Source organism: Sphaerodactylus townsendi, linkage group LG07 (assembly GCF_021028975.2).
Source record: "Sphaerodactylus townsendi isolate TG3544 linkage group LG07, MPM_Stown_v2.3, whole genome shotgun sequence".
NCBI lineage: Eukaryota > Metazoa > Chordata > Lepidosauria > Squamata > Sphaerodactylidae > Sphaerodactylus > Sphaerodactylus townsendi.
The window spans coordinates 77307704-77320523 of NC_059431.1; positions in this window are offsets into that span (position 1 = coordinate 77307704).

Here is a 12820-nt window from a genome sequence, read left to right on the forward strand (position 1 = left end):
ATGCGGCTGAACTGACTCTCCCTCTCACAGACCTCTTCATTACTAAGGGTAAAGATCCACTGACCGCCAAGCCGGGGCCCCCCTTTCCCTGGTCTGAAGAATGTCAGAATGACGCTTTTCAACTTTTAAAATCTTAGCTTTTACCGCCCGAGACCTACATCCTACAAAGCACCCTGACCCAGATCTCCCGTTTGTGGTTCACGTGGATGCCTCCCGGACAAAGCGCTTAGGAGCAGCCCTGTTGCAGAAGAAATAAAGATGATAGGCTGGTTCCCGTGTGCTTATTTATCAAAGGAAATTCTCCGGTGCTGAACTCAGCAACTGGACTGTAGGGGATAAAGGAGAGCTACGGCCATCAAAGTAGCTTGCTCTCACTTGGCGCCACTGGCTGGAGGGGGCTAAACACCCCTTTCCAAGTTTGGTGGGATCACAAGAACTTGGCCGCCCCTCTCCACCCCCCCTCAAGATGTCAGCGAAGCAACCCGTTGGGCCGATTTCTTTTCTCGTTTCTCTTTCACGGTCCATTTTTCCCCCGGAAAAACCAATAAACTGGCTGATGCGGCTCTGGCCTACCGGGGAGAGGGGTGGAGCTGCCTTACGGGACATTCAGCGCTATTCTCTCCCCCCCTCCCAATTGGGGCTGGCTGTCACCCGATCTCAGACATCCACTCCTCCTTCTCCGCCCATTCCCAGCCTGGTCTCTCGCTTTCCCTCGGGGAACTTCGAGGAGGCGGGGCTCGCGCGGGCCTCCGGCGGAGGAAGGTGAAGCTCCCAATTAGCGTTTGGAGAATGAAGCGTTTGGCGGCGGGGGGAGTGTTGAGTACGTGCCTCCCCCCCTCCGGTAAGCAGGTTCACCGAGGCCTGCCATGATGCCCTTTCGGCTGGACATGTTTGGCTTTCCTAAAAACTCTGCATTTGTGAGCCACGCCCGTCAGTTCTGGTGGCAGCGATGCTTTTCAAGGAACATTGAAGGCGATTATATTAAAAGGTTGCTCTGTTTGTGCAGAAGCCAAGAGCGTTCGAAGGAGAAAACCCCATGGTCTGTTGAAACCTCTCGGTGGCCTCCCGCCCTGGGAAGTCATTTCCATGGAGTTTAGTACAGATTTGCCAGAAAGTCATGGCAACCGCAGGTCTTGTGTGGGTGGTGGTGGACTTATTTTTCCTAAACAAGCCCATTTCATCCCATGTACTTCCACATCCCCTCCTGGCTCCTAAGTTAAGCCCAGCGTCTGTTCATTCCAGCATGTTTACCGTCTACACTCCGCCCCCGTTAAAGGTGGTCTCCGACCGCGGGCCCCAATTCATTTCTAAGTTCTGGAAAGCTTTTCTAGGGTTGTTAGGGGCCGCCCCGGCGGTTGCCGCCCTACCGCGTTCAAAGTGAAAGCGGTGAGTGGGAGAGAGCGAACCAGGGAACCCTAAGAGCGAGTATTTCACGTTGTTACACCAACTACCACCAAGACAATTGGTCGCGAGCTAATTCCGTTTGCAGAATACGCCCTATAATAATCGCGGTTCATAGCAGTACAAAAAAGACCCCCCTTGCCGAAATTGTGTCCGGTTAAGCTCCCCTTCCCTCCGTTGCCGCCAACTACCTCTGCGGAAGCATTGGATCCCTCGAGATTTTCAGCAGTGGATTTCATCTCTGGCGAGGGGTGGAAAAATGGTCAGAACTTTGCCTTACAGCAGGCTAAAGACTCCCAAAAGCTGCAAAGCGGATAAGCACCGCATTCAGATTTTCCCTCTCGCGTGTGGAAGCGCCTGGGTGTATTGTCTACCAAAAATCTTAGAAGGCGTGCATAAATTTTTTCAAAACTAGGCAAAAGATTCGTTGGGACCTTTTCCAGATTACTAAAGTGATTAATGAGTGTCACTGCCCGATTGGATTTGCCCTAGCACTCTCTTAGTAATATTCATCCTGTCTTCCATTCCAGTTTACTCAAGAGGGAGGCTCCCGTTTCTGATGCCTGGCTTGCGACCAGCCGGAGAGACCCCCACCGACTATTATTGATGGCCCACAAGCGTTTATTCTGAAATTGGCAGCCATCCCTGGACTCTACGCTTACATCATAAAAGCAGCTTACAATATTATTAAGTCTACTTGGGTGAGGAATTATTCCTCTGGGTATAATCAATGGATTTATTCCGAAAATATTGGCAGCCCCCGCCCTCATTTCTGCTTTCCACCCAGCGCCTTTCGCGCTGGAAACCTGGGGGGAGAGGGTCTTTTTTAAGGGAGGCAAGAGTGTAAAAGAGATTCAATGGTGTTGATAGGACCGGGTCAGCCCGCTACTGCAAGCCTTGACTTCCATTTCCACAGCCAGGGCGATGGGCCCCAGCTTCTCCGGCCCGGAGACCTTATCTCGCGAGGGAGATGAGACCTCCCGTTCCCATGTAGGAATCCGGGAGGGATGGGGATGGACAGAGTTATAACCTGTGTTTCTGGCGGGAGATCTTATTCCTGCCACTGCGTGTACGTGAGCTTTCTACGATGTCTGAATAAACGGTCTTTTACACCCAAAAAGCCTTTTATTTCTGCTTCTATGGAATTCCTTACAACTAGCTCCTTGGTATACTGTAGAGCTACAGTGGATGAAACAGGAGCTTGAATGACTAGAGGAGTTTGGCAGAGAATTCATGACAAAGCATCCTATAAGATCCTCATGAAATTATATGAGATGGCGGTGAAGACTATTGTCAGGGTCCCCCTCCAGAGTACCGCGGGGGAGCCCTGATGCCTTCCCTCCAAACCCTACCCGGGGTTCTTGTTCCCGGCCTCACCCCTGTTCTAGGGAGGGGTGGTCAAACAGTGGGGCCTAAACCCCCTCAGGGCCCGCCTGGCCTCTCCACACAGTTCCCCTGGGAGAGCCTGTTCCTCCCACAGGACTCCCCTTTGTTTCCCCGAGGGAGCTTGTTTGCTCCACAAGTCTCCCTGTCCCAGAATTGGGGGGCCTGTTCTCTCCACAGGCCTCCCCCACTCCCCTCCTGTCCCTCAGCTGGCCCTTCCCAACCTCTCCTTCTCCTTCCGCTCTCCAGCCCCTCTCTGCACACCCTTCCTTCTGCCTCCTGTCCCACAACTCCCCAGCTGCTGCTGTTCTTCCCCTTTTATCCCCTCGCCGCCTCCCACGCCTCCTTAAAGGTGCCGCTCTCCTTGCCCGGCTCTGCCTTCCTCCCAGACCTCCGGGCCGCCCTGTCATGCAGGACGAGCCCGGGAGGAACGCCTGTCGCCCGGCGCCGTCTGGTGGAGCGAGGCAGCGAAAGTCGCGCGAGGCTCCCTCCTGGGAAGCGGCCCGGCCAGCAAGTCCCTCGGCGGCAGCGCCCGAAGCGCTCGCCAGGCGTCGATTCCCTCGTCGCCGGGCCCGAGCCCGTCCGGCGATCCCGGTGGCCTGCCTCCCCCCCCTCCGAGCCAGGACTGGCCGCATGTGGAGAGCTTGAAGAAATACGTGAGCCGAGGCGGGCCGGAGCCCGCCCGGAAGGCGTCCAGCGCTTGGCCCGCAGCGGAGGAGCTCTCCCGCCCTGGCGGATCTGCCGCCCGCCCGAAGCCCTCGGCCTTGAAATCCAGCAGCTGGGATGGCGTCGAGGCGTGGCCCGGCGAGGCGGCCATCGAGTCCCATTATTGGCCAGCGGCGAGTAGGCAAGTCCGGGAGGGGAGCTGCCAGCTCCCGGACAACTATGAAGAAGGATTATTTTGCAGCTAGCATCATGTCCATTAGCTTTCATCCAGCACCACTGTTTAAGGTAGTTCATTCACTGACAATCCTAACAGAGGGATCTCAAAATTAGAAAAAAAGTTGATCTTAGTTATGAGGTATTTGTGAGGGGTTTTTTTGCAGATAAATTGTGTTGCTCTGCCAGGACCTCCCTGCCAAAGCTGATACAATTAGTGAACTGGAGGCGCCTTGGCTGTCTTCAGATCCCACACTGGACCATTTCAGCCATCTATCCCAGACTGATGTCAACAGAATCCTGGCGGCTGTGAAGCCTAACGCTTGCCCCCTAGATTTGTGCCTGTCTCAGCTGATGAAAGCCAGTGGAAATGTGGTATGATCCCCCCAGGAGACATTATCAATCTGTCCCTGAGCTCAGGGGTCTTCCCAGGGCTTCTGAAGGAGGTAGTGATAAGGCCGCTGTTGAAGAAGCCATCTTTAGTTCCAATGGATCTATCCAACTATTACCCAATGTCCCATATTTTGTTCCTGGGTAAGGTAGCGGAGAGAGTGTCTGCAGAGCAGCTTCAGGCTTTTCTGGAGGACACATCAGCTCTGGAACTATTTCTGTCGAGCTTCCAGACTGGCCTTGGAACAAAGACTGTGCTCATTGCCCTGCTGGAATACTGTCCTGATAAGCGCCTGCCCGCTTCCTTAGTCTTTCCTTGATTCTGAGAAAAGCACCATGCAGTTAGAGGAGACTGTTACTGCAGTAGTCTTTTAAAAAGGGAGGAAAGTGTGAATCAAAGACTGCCTGCCTTAGAAGGGTTAAAATTCTATTTTCATAGTGACAATTAGGTGACATGAAACCTACCAAGAATAATGTTTATGTTATTGAAGAAGGTTTATGTTTTTAAAAAAATGAAATTATATATTTAAGAAATATTTTATATTTTATTTTATATTTTATAAATATATTTTATATTATATTTTATAAATACAGAATCTAAGCTATTACTTTATTGTAATAAAAACACTATATTCAAGCTTTCCAGGAATGAATGAAAAAATAAATTATTAAACAAATTCTAAATAATATTGTGGATTCCATTAGCTCTATTTTGACTAGCTCAGCTGTCAGCACTGTTTATTTAGAAGACAAGAAGTAAGTGCAACAGAGTCAAATTCCGAATATCATTGCACAGAGTTTAAACAAATATCTTGGCTTTTCTCTAGCAACTATTTTCAGGTCCAGTCTTCTTAACAGCAAAACATTTACATATAACATTTTTCCACTCTTCTTCTTAATAACAATCCAGTAAAGCAAATTGAATTGTCATGTAACCAGCTTCACTTCTTGAACTGTCTATGGGAAGAAGGACAAACTTGTCCTGGAGAGGAGCTATTTTAAATGTAGAATTGTCATTATTACTTGAAAATTATAGGTCAGCAGGGTGTTACCATGTTATTCACACAAGATGATAGGAAGGGCATATCCCTCAATAGACTTGGAAAGCTCCTGAGCTCACACAAAGGGTGGATTAAAAGGAAACAAATAAAGAGGTGACTAGCATTGTAATTTTCATATGGTGACATGTTCTTACTCGGTAGCTATGGGCACTCAATTTAATTTTGCCACAAGGATGTCACAAAAAATCCCCTCTCCATAATCACTAATTTTGTAGCTCACTATAACATTTATAAGTACTCATCTCATATATAAGGGTTAATGTAGTGTGGATCTTTAACATTCCATTTCATGTCTTCGGTAGGTTCAGAATTTTTGTTATTATTACAGCATAGCCTCTAGATGCATTCTGAGTACTGCCAACAGTTATAGTGGGAAGGGGAATCAGTTGCCATGTATTGAGCAAAACTGAGTTGTCACTTTATCGAGACAAAGTTGTATATAATCAAAACCTTGACCATGTATAACTGCAAAATTAGGATGCACGAAGGGAAGGTGCCTCCAAATCTCTGGAGATACTATGAATGAGAAAAGAGCTGAAAATGTTTGTGATTGATTGAGCACAGTGGTCTTGGAACAACCTGAGGGAGGAATATTTCTCAAACTGGCGAATGTGTGAATGTCCCTGCCCTAGATAGCCCAAGCTAGCTAAGCAAGGTTGACCCTGGCAATTATTTGGGAGACTGCCAAGGAATAGCAGTATCATGATTGGGGCAGGGAATGGCAAGCCAGCCCTGAACAACTTTTGCCAGATGTAATATGCACACATGGACACACTTATTGGTACAATAAGACTTGTACTGCAGGAAAGGAGCAAAAAAGACACTCCTGCCCTCCCTATTTACATAATATAATGGATGGCTGATTCTCACAATACTAATTCTTCAGAAACAGTGTGAATGATGGTGCACATCTGGCTCAGGTGCCATCAGGAATTGCTTTTCAACCTGACTCTGCCTTTGAGTGTAAGTCTAGCTTCTCAGCAGTCCCCATGAAAGGAAAAGGAAGCAGGGAAAGAAAACTTGCACACTGATCCTCAATGTCTGGTTAGATGTTCTTCGTTGCGTCTTGTACTTGGTTTATTATTCACTGAATTCTCAGACTTTCCTTCTTCTAAATTCTACCTGCTTTGTTTATTGGTAATCTGTCACTTCCTTTGATCCTTAACATCCCTATTTAGGTTTGCTCCCTAAAACATACAAGTTAGATTATTATAATCATGGTGAAGGGAAGACGTATATGTCCACTCCTGGTGGTGTAGTGGTTTAGAGCAGGTGGACTCTAGAACTGGGTTTGATCCCCCCACTCTTCCACATGAGCAGCAGACTCTTATCTAGTGAACCAGATTCAAAGCAAGAAAAGTTTTTTGTAGGCGGAAAGCACTGAACCATTCACCACTGTCCAGTTCTACTTCCCACTGCAACTACTAACCCTGCTGCTTTCTCCATGGCTGGGATCTAACCAGTGGTGGGATCCAAAAATTTTAATAACAGGTTCCGATGGTGGTGGGATTCAAACAGTGGCGCTGCTGCACACATGCACCTCTAGTCCCTATTGGGCAGGGAGGTTGCTTTAGTAACCCCTTCTCGGCACTCAGAAAAAATTAGTAACCACTTCTAGAGAAGTGGTGAGAACTGGTTGGATCCCACCTCTAGATCTAACACTAAAAATGAGCCCAACTATGAGCAACTCAAGGGGAAGCAACGCGAGGATTTCAGGGACAGCAGTGGCAAGCACAAAAAGAATTAGTCCTATCCTCTGACAACTGCTTTAAATCACCTTATTTCCTTATTTACTGTAAAAGATTGTCTACTAATCCTGAGCTTCTGTCATTGACTTGCTTTCAAAATAGGCACATACAATGTTATCCTTGGGCAGAGGTAGATTATATCTTCACATTTGTTTGTATGGAAAGATGGTTTAGGGAATGTTTGGTTTTAGTCTCATAACAAACTGCACATTATATACAAATACATGTAATCATCGTCCTACCGTTCTTAAAATAAGGCAAAGCCACTTCCTACAGGCATGATCAGGAGAGGAGAGGCAGCTGCAAAAGGGATGGAAATCTTAACCCATTCCTCACCTTCCATTTTTCTGCTTCAGATCACTCTTAAGTAGCTTTATCCCAGGAGATTTTCCATGTGAAGATACAGTGCAGAGGAAAACTGCTTGAGGGATGAATTGGATCCAGGAAAATATGGATTGGCTAATTGTTCAGTGGCTCATTTCTCTCCCTCCACTTCTTTATGTCTAATTACCATCACCAGAAGTAAAGTATGAGACGGAGCCCCTTACAAACGAAGTCCTGTACCTATAAGGGCCTGACGTATGCAGTTCTTCCCTCAATAAAAGATACAAGTTGACACGGGCCTCTGCATGGAAGGTGTGAGAACAATATCACTATATGATGGTACACAGAGAAGGTAACATAGGTACAAGGATACGATAACTGGCCTTTGGTTTTATTTTGCTAACTACCAACTGCCAAGTGCTACACACTGAATAATAATAAAGAGTTTTATGGCAGCCTGAAATCTAAAATAGCATGATTTTTGAGGCAAGGCTCGCATCCTCAGTTGCATGAAAGTTTATGCCACAATAATTGGGTTAGTCTTTAAGATGTCACAAAATTCTTATTATTGTGACTGCAGCTGAATTACAATGCAATCCAAAGGACACTTTCCTGGGAGTAAGCTCACTGAATAGACCTGAGTAGTATTACGAATAGACATGCTTAGAACTGCATGACGCGGATAACTTGTGCTCGGTAATCCATTAATACAACTGTTTCCAGGGTAGAACTGGGCAAGCCGCCAGTGAACGGTACATTCTACACCACCCGATCTTTGCCTGGCGCTTCTCTGCAGACCATTAAGTGTGACTTTTTAGTATCTAGTGCAGAAATGGGCAAATTCAGACTGTTTGCTAGATACAAACAACTGCTCCTTTGGAATGCTGTATAATAAAATTCTATTTAGATATAATTAATATATACAAACAATTATATTCTTTCTGGAAACAAAATACAAGATTGGCTATGACTTTGTGAACCATGCAAAGAAGGAGTTCATTCATTGGTTTCATCTTCCATTTTACATTTGTGGAGAAGCCCTTATCTCTAGCACTTCCATATTGTTGCCAGATTCATGAATTTGGATCTCAGACTCTCTCTGATGAATGACAAGCCTAATTTCATCAGAATCAAAAAGTAGTTTACTGAAGTACTCTTCATCAAGGCTAAATGTAGGAAATCACAAACACCATTTTTACTATTGTTGATTATTGATTAATATTAGTTTCCCAAAAGGCTTCTCAACTGTTCCTTCTCATTATCTTATATATGAGGAAAATCTATAAATATAATACCATTTGAATAAAAGTTCAGCTTGGAAGAAATACTTTTCTAACTTTCTTCTCTGAATACTAACTGTAAAACAGTTTGATCCTAGCTGGACCTTGATAGATAATAGAAGTTCTTAGTTACCACTGATATTTGGAACAAACTGCACATTTTCTTATCACTATAAGCTCTGCTTCTATAAACAGAAAAAAAGTAGGCAAACATTCAAGTTTTTTTCCCCTTGAGTTGAAGATGAAGTTTTTTCCCATATAGCAGATAATATTGCTATCTTCATTATCATTAACACTAATAAAGAGAAATTTTAAGTATATAGCTGAAAATTATCACTAAAGCCAAAACTTCAGTACAATGATGACCATAATTGAGTTTCCTTTTCTACCTTTATATTGATGTGCAAAAATATACCCAATAATCCCTCTAAAACTCCATATTAAATTTTTCTGGATAGTTTCCCCCTGCCCCGCCACAAAACTCCTTCAACCAATGTAATCGTTATAATTTTGGCACTCAAACCATGCATAAGGGGAGACTGCTATACCCATGCTGTTCTTGCCATTTTTGGATGAACAGGTATTATGTGTATTTTCAAGCTTCAATACATGTGATCAGACCCTCCCCCCACCCCTTAGGTTATGTGAGTGTGTTTAATGAAGCTGGAAAATACACCATGTATTGTTGAAGGCTTTCACGGCCGGAATCACTGGGGTGCTGTGTGGTTTCCGGGCTGGAAAAGACACACATTGCCCTATTCATATAAAACGACAACCATGTTGTGAGTGGCCCCTTTGCCACCATCCCTGAAGTAGACCACCTTGGACCTGTAGAACTTCAGCTACCTTCAGGACAACTCTGGCTTCCATTTACAAGCTCTTTACTTCCAGTTAGGCAGTTAACATCACTCCTGCTGTATCAAGCCCATGCTTTACACATCATACCCTTCCCATTCATTTCTTGCCTGCATATCAACGCACCCTGGTATTCTCACCTGCCTCCCTTTTATCCTTTTCAGCAGAGTCCCTCCCCTTGGGAGCTCCATGCTCCAGCTTACTAGTGGCCAGTGGGTTGTCTATCAAGCCCTGCTGGTTTGGGGTTGGCCCTTCAGCTTTCCTAGCCCTTCCCCTTGATTACAGCCTGGTCAAGGCTGTGCCAGTTCTTCCCTTCGTCAGGAACCACTGAGGCCTGTTCCTGCTGCTCAAGCCCTCCTGCCTGTTCTCTGCAGTTTCGCCCAGATTCTGGCTTTTAAGGGCAGGGCTGCTAGTTGTGGGGTGTCCCGTGATCTTTGGGCAAGCATCTGCAACAGGGAGGAGGGTGGGGCAGGATGTGGGGGCTGGGAAGGAGCCCCATTCCTGGACACCTGTATATTCATCCTTTGTGTAGTACAAAGTGCTCTATAATTAATCCAGTCCTTGGAATGCAATTGTTTTGAAGATGGTGTGGTATAGAAAAACACCATTTATTTGTCATTGTTATTGCTTTATTTTTGAAAAATTGGTTTTATACTCCCCAGTAGTGTTCCTTTGGTTTAATTACAGCACAGGGTGACATAAATCTGCTTATATTGTCTGTGGATAATTGGTTCCTTAACAGACTTTGAATAAAGTTTGATGCTTATGTTAACTGTCATGCTTCATTGTTAATCATCAATGAACAAACTTTGATTTCCGAGAGAGAAGCAGTGCAATCCTGAAAAGATGGAATACTTATGACATAGCCAGTGATGGCGTAGCCGCTCTGCAAAGAGGCATACTGTGCTTCGGCTACTAAGCTGACGGATAATTCCCCAACCCCCATGGAATGGCAATATGCAGCTCCATGGGCTGCAACTACATTTTTGCTGGTGTTAAATCAGGGGTGGCAAAAGGGAGGTTCCCAGGCCGAAAGAGCTCAGGAAGTTGTTCCCATCCCCAGGAACGTGCCCTTCAGGACTGGCATGGGTTCCTGTGCCAGAGGAGCACTGTCACTGTAGGGTGCTGGTGCCCAAGTGTCATGCAGTTCCCCAGCACCAGCATAAGTGCCTCTGTGCAGGTGTAAATGCCCCTAAACCCGACACAAATAATATTTAAGCCACAGCCATGGTCATACCACCTCCTGAGGAGTCCTCCCCAACCCCCTGACTGCACCTCAAATAAAACAAACACAACTCTAGCCAGGGCTTGTACAAGACATTTTCCAGAGCTTACTTGCAGAAGTAAGTGCTCATGCAACTGGCTTACCTATGTAAACAGTATGTCAGGAGAGCTGCTCATAGAAGGATGTAGCTATATCTATCAAATAATTCTGCTTGTTGAATACAGCCTGGTCACAGAAATAGCTTCTGAGATCTTCCAGAAGCAGCTCTTTGAACATTATGTTGCTAAATTGAGCAAGTGAACCATTGTACTGGCAAGCCCTGAATATTACCTCCATCAGCTCTCAGCTGTTCCCTACTTAAACAAAAAATGGCTAAGAATGGTAACAAGACTTATTCCGTAAACCTTGGGTGGGTCACTCTATACACATTTTTCTATGTTTACTAGGAAGCAAGATCTTTACAGATACCATTAAAAGAGCAAAAATGGTTATGTAGCTGCTAGAAAGCGGCTAAAATGTATTAATGCTTTCTTATGGGAAACATGTTGCTGCACATGATCCGGAAGACTTTGCTTCTGCAGAGGCTTTGCTCAGTCTTCCATGAGGAATTTCACAAAACCTAAATGAGAACAGCAGAAGATTGCAGAGTGTCATGAAACAAGGTTCTGTGCTGCAGTTTAAGCAGTCTATCTGTGTTCATCTTTGAAAGTAATTACCGTATATACTCATGTATAAGTCGAATTTTTCAGCACATTTTTAATGCTGAAAAAGCTCCCCTCGACTTATATGCGGGTCATTAAATTTTTTGTGTGTTTTTACTTTGCCGGCCAGCAGGGGGCGCAGTTTCTATGCTAGCAGCACCAAAATTTCAGGGTACCCTCAGAAGACAATCCTGAGGATACCAGCCAAGTTTTGTAAAGCTTGGTTCAGGGGGTCCAAAGTTATGGACCCCCAAATGAGGTGCCCCCATTCCCCATTGTTTTCAATGGGAGCTATTAGTAGATGGGGCTACCCTTTTGAGGGTCCATAACTTTGGACCCTCTGAACCAAACTTCACCAAACCTGGCTGGTCTCATCAGGAGAGTCTCTTTATGATACCAGCCAGGTTTGGTGAAGTTTGGGTCAGGGGATCCAAAGTTATTGACCCCCAAAGGGGATGCCCCATCCCCCAGTGTTTACAATGGAAGCTAACAGTAGATTTTCCATTTCTGATAATATCCCTCTTAAAATCTAAGTTGGGTTACATTTGGACATACAGATGATGAGGAGGAATCCAGTTTTGGAGGATTTTAACTCTTGTGTTTTAGCTTGGTTGCTGGTTGAGCTAAGCTTTTTGTACTTTTAAAGTTATTGTTGATACCATATTGTTCTTGTTGACCCTCTTTTCCACTTACAGAGCCAGTTTACTGTTTTTCTTTGAAATAAATATTCAAAAACATTTAATTTACTGATGCCTCAATTGATGTAATTTTATTGGCATCTATTTTTATTTTTGAAATTTACCAGCAGCTGCTGCATTTCCCACCCTCGACTTATACGCGAGTCAATAAGTTTTCCCAGTTTTTTGTGGTAAAATTAGGTGCCTCGACTTATATGCGGGTCGACTTATATGCGAGTATATACGGTAAATAGTAGAAAAACATTTTCAATGGCAGACGAACTTCTGACCCCCTCTCCTAATTATCAGGCCACGAAATCTAGGAATGGGCTACAGAAAGGGCAAGGTGGAAAAAGATATGTTGATGCTGCTACTTTGATTCATACACACACCTGGTTGGGATCAAGAGACAGGGTTTCCAGAAAATATTGAGACACACCACCATTTTAAAAAAGAAATCTGACCCATATCTCAGAGCACAGACCCATAGATGCTTGGTAGTATGTCTGATTGTCTGTGTGCACAGGCATGTATTTCTCCTTTGCCTGGTGCTCGGATTGCTTTATTCTGTGGAACGAGAGGCACTTTACATTTGTCTAGAACTGCATCCTAGACATGTCTCTGATCAGCAGCATGGTCAAGCAAATATCCTTGGTACTCTGCTGACTGTCAAAGGTGAAGCTAACATATCAGGCCAAGAAGCAATGTGTCAAATTAATTTCAAAGCTGTTTCTTACTCAGAAGAAGAATTCTGAGCTGCAGTAGAGAAGTGTTGCTTTTTGTAAGAGCCTCCTCCTAATAACCTTTAGGAGCGTAAAAGATTATTGTTTCATGCAAAGAAGTTGTTTAAATGGTAAAGCAAATGTTGAACACAAATGGAGTCTATTTGGTAGGAA